This window comes from Henckelia pumila, chromosome 1 (assembly GCF_033568475.1).
Source record: "Henckelia pumila isolate YLH828 chromosome 1, ASM3356847v2, whole genome shotgun sequence".
Classification (NCBI taxonomy): domain Eukaryota; kingdom Viridiplantae; phylum Streptophyta; class Magnoliopsida; order Lamiales; family Gesneriaceae; genus Henckelia; species Henckelia pumila.
The window spans coordinates 63,686,363-63,690,882 of NC_133120.1; the positions used below are offsets into that span (position 1 = coordinate 63,686,363).

The following is a 4,520-nucleotide window of genomic DNA, read 5'->3' on the forward strand; positions in this document are numbered from 1 at the left end:
GAGGTAAAAATTTATAATTGTTATTTAATTTTTACACGCACAATTTAATCATAAAGTTTTGATACCCATCATGGAATCGTTCCATATAAAATTTTTAAACTTCCGCTGCACTGGGTATCAATTCTGATTGATCTGATCGCCGTTTTCCAACAATAAGATCTCGAAAGAAATTGTTGACAAAATTCAGTCTTAAATATCTGCCAAGAAATTACTATACCTCTGTTTTCCTGACATTGCTTTGTCGCAAACCACCAGATTCTTGCTAAATCTTGCAGTTGGTATACAACAAGCTTGATTCTTCGTTCATCAGAGTATTCTAAAGATTCAAACAATTGATCAAGCTCTTCTAACCAACCTTCACAAACATTAGTATCTTCGGTACCTTTCAGAATTGGCGGATTATAAGTCTGAAATCGTTCAAATAGCACCTCCATCGGTGTGAGTGTAGCATCCATCGATTCTGATAGGTTACTACAATACTGATCTGTTCAATCGAAGGTAATTCCTTCACTTGCGGAGTACTGTTAGGTTCAATCTGGGGTGCTTACATCACCCAAATAACCTGACTTACTTGAAAATAAAATTCATAAGCAGCACGGAGAGTATACTATTCAAATCATTAAAAATACATATAATCTCATGCTTTGTCATAATACACATGCTTACAATTCTTCATGCTATTCAAAGAAACATGCTTACAAGGAATTCAAAAATTTCATGTGAATTCACATAATCAGGTAAGCACATAAGCATATAAGCATATATTTCCTTCAATCAGTAAATCATGTTCGCATACATTATATCAAAGTAAGTAAAGCATAAATCAAGCAATATTAAAAATGCATGCGACTCGATCTACCCCGCTCAACTTCTAACTCATTCCAAGAACTTATGCTCTGATACCACCTGTTGTGAGGATTCGGGCACTAATCTCTCAAATCATTACGATTAATCCAAGATCAAGTAATAACATATAATCCAATACATGAATTAAGATCAAGCAATCAAAGGATAAATTTTTTTTTTTTATATTGGGCCGCGCTCGAGCGGCTAAAAAGCACCACTCGGGCGCACCCTGAATTTTCCTAAACAGAACGCACAACTTGGGGCTGCGCTCTGGCTACTCTTTTCTGCTGCTCGGGCGCTGCCCTGGGCAGAAAAACTGACTTTGATTTTTCCACTCCTTATCTGAGTCTTGAAGTCACTACAAACATCTCATAAGCCAAGCCTATGCTAACATAATCATATCCCAGAGAATATAAACAAGTTCATGCTAACTCCACCAAGATATATCAAAGCTAAAAGCATAAATTGAACAAGTATTTTCATAACCAAGAGAGCATGATGCTAAAAGAAGTAGAGTTCCACCTCTTCACATAAACAATCTCAAGTTTACATGTAGAACCTACAAAAAGTAACTCAACTAGATTTCAAGGTAGTAACATCATGAACATCTAGATTAAAGTCTAGTCTCAAACCTTTAATACAAACATCAAACATGAAAGGATAAACTAAACCAATGAATTTAACATATCAACATTGGATTCTAATCTAACATGCTTGACATTACAAAAGAACATAGATTTCTATCACCCGAGTCTCCACTCTAATCTCTCAATCTCTCGCTTCCATGTCAAGTCCGACTCGCTACTCTTCAACCTGATGCAATGCACACATAAAAGCAAAACAACAGCGGATAACTCCAGTGAGAATAAATCTCAGTATGAAAGACATCTATATAAATCAAATAGATATAACTCATCAAGTAATTTACTATTACAATCAACAATTTCCTTATACCTTACCTGCCGGATGGTTTTCAAATAAACTCATTCAATATCATAAAGACTCGAATACGGTTGAAGGTTAAAGGATTCAAGTCTTACAGAATCGATAATTTAAAAATTCATATCGTTGGGATCCCGGGAATATAATCAGGCCAGAAAAATATCAAGCCTTCCACCTACGCTCCCGCTCGGGATGGTAAAATCTGATATTCCCTGGACTGTGAACACTATATTGAGAACCGTGGCAAAAGAAATCAAGTCAGATCCCTAGCCTCTCGCATATAAGTTCACCACGTCCAATATTTTCTTTTCGATTCTGTTTTCAAGGTTTCGAAAGAATTGTGGCTCAAAGGGTTTACTCTCAACTCTATAATCAATCTACCACAACTCAACACTTCAAAATAATTTAAACCAACAATCTCAAATAAATTATCCATCATATATCTCAACAAGAAATCATGTTGAAAGCAAACAACTCATATATCAATTAACTCAATCAACTAAGTCAAGTATTTCATAGAATCATATAAGATTAAGTAAAACACCTAATCATGCATGTATGTGATTTAATAAACTCAAAAACCACCACGTCTTCGAGTTATACTACCTGTCGAATTAATGTCAAATCATACCTTGATCTTGATCTTTACTTCTCAAAACTCTTGTAACTTCTAAACAACAACAACAAGCTTCCACAAAAATCTGCTCAAACCTTCTTGCTATTCCAAGATCTAGTTGTCTTCAACTTGTAGCTCATGTCAATTCCATTCCGGACTCGTTGAATCGACTTCGATACCTTTCAACTTAAATCTGAATTGAAGTGTTTTCAAGTAATATATTAGTATTCAATTTCATCTAATCTCACAATTGCTTAAACACTTCAAAACTTACCAAGATAACCGACATTCAAACCGGTATCGTATCGGTTACAAATCGGCACCGAAAAGTCCTATCTATTAATTCTAACAACTTACACAACCATCAAACATTGAAATCTAATTCATATCAATATCATTCCATCGCTACAATTTCGAAATCAACATCTCAATTTTTCAGAAATTCATCAAACTAAAATCGACGGCGTAACGGCTCGAATTCGGTAATTCCAAAAGCATAAACACCATCAATACTATAATTCAAACCCATTTCCATACTCATTACAATATAATATACACGAAATCAGTAGCCTAAAAATTCCAGAAATTTCAGAAAATATTTCATAATTCAAAAACATGTCCAAACGACGATCTTTTCTAAATCCGACTTAGATACGCTATCGTCGTATATACTAGAACACGTTTATACAATCAAATCATAATTTTAACAACATTTTAAAATTAAAACATGGTAGAATTTAGCCAAACTTACGTCAAAGTGTAGCACTCGAAGCCGTGATCGCAAATATACGATCAATTTAAAATTCTATCGGCCGGATTGAGTTCTATGAATTTTTGAAAACAAGAATCGACCATGGTTCTTCTTTTCTCCTCTCTCTCGGTCTTGACTGGAAATTCTGATGAATTCCATGCCTTATACACGTTTTCATGTATACAAGTACCATGTGTCATCCACTTGCATAAGGAATTGCACTTTGGCCCTTGAGCTTTTGGACAATTGCAAATCAATCCTTGGAACCTTCATTAATCTCTCTCTCGTTCTTGATGCTGCTGAAGGGAACATATACACGTGGAAAGTGTAATATAAATCTTGTGTTGACAAGTCAAATCCCATTTTTGTAGTTTAGCCCCTGAAACTTCGATATTTGCAATTCAATCCCTGCTCGAGTTTTTTCTTCAAATTAAATCCTTTAATTCTCAGAACATGGAATTTAAATCTTAAATCCCATAAATATTCAATTAGAATATTTATTCTTTTAATTTAAGAATCCCGGAATTTAATTCTCAAAACCCGTAAATTCTCAAATTAAATATTTTCGACTCGGAAATTAAATCTCTAATTTCCGTAAATTCCCAATTGAATATTTTCCAAATACAAAATTTAAATCTCTAATTTCGTAATTAATATTCATATTTTCAGGGCCTTACAAGTATAGATAAGAAAAATGACTGTTTTTAATAGTGTCAATTCAATTGATTACGTATTAATCAATATTCGATTGATTGGTTTGTGGTTATTGAAAAAAAATATTTGTGTAATTCACTTCGTTTTTTTATCCAAGTTAAATATTTTTTCCAAGTAATCTAAATTAATAATAACAGTACGATTATCTTTATTTTCACTCAGGTGAATGTAATCTCACTACATCTTTTGGAAGCCAAATTTAGTCACGATATTGTTAGTTTCTCTGGTAGTTCTGTAACGGGCTTACCTCGTTGGAATGTTAGCTCAAAACTCGAGTTAATATTTGCATAATTCGATTTGATGGTTTTGACAAGGGAATTATATACGATATAATCTTTATTTGTTTCTAATAATTATTGAAAATATGATTTATTATTTTTAGGAAAATAAATTAATGAATCAATAATGGGAGAGTCAACCAATGGAGACATTTAGCGTATAACGAGGTAATTAATTCAGATTCAGAATAACATACCACCATGATGAAAATCATCGTAAATCACGAGTATAAAATAAATTGATAAAAAATAGTATAAAACATCAAGTAAGAAACAAGTTTCATTTCTCGAATTGACTTCATTCAATGATATTGGTGGATATGTACTTTGTAACTTTGCCGAAGAACAAGAACCTCAACTTATTTATTGTCCA

The 4,520-nt window shown here is 33.2% G+C and overlaps 1 long non-coding RNA gene across 1 annotated transcript; it reads right to left on the reverse strand.

Moving 5' to 3' along the window:
• Positions 1-1,472: 1,472 nt before the first annotated feature.
• Positions 1,473-3,280, reverse strand: LOC140879905 (uncharacterized). Its single transcript, XR_012149554.1, has 3 exons — positions 3,156-3,280; positions 2,420-2,597; positions 1,473-1,659 (listed from the first exon to the last, which is right to left on the reverse strand). It is a non-coding gene; the product is annotated as an uncharacterized lncRNA (long non-coding RNA).
• Positions 3,281-4,520: the final 1,240 nt, after the last annotated feature.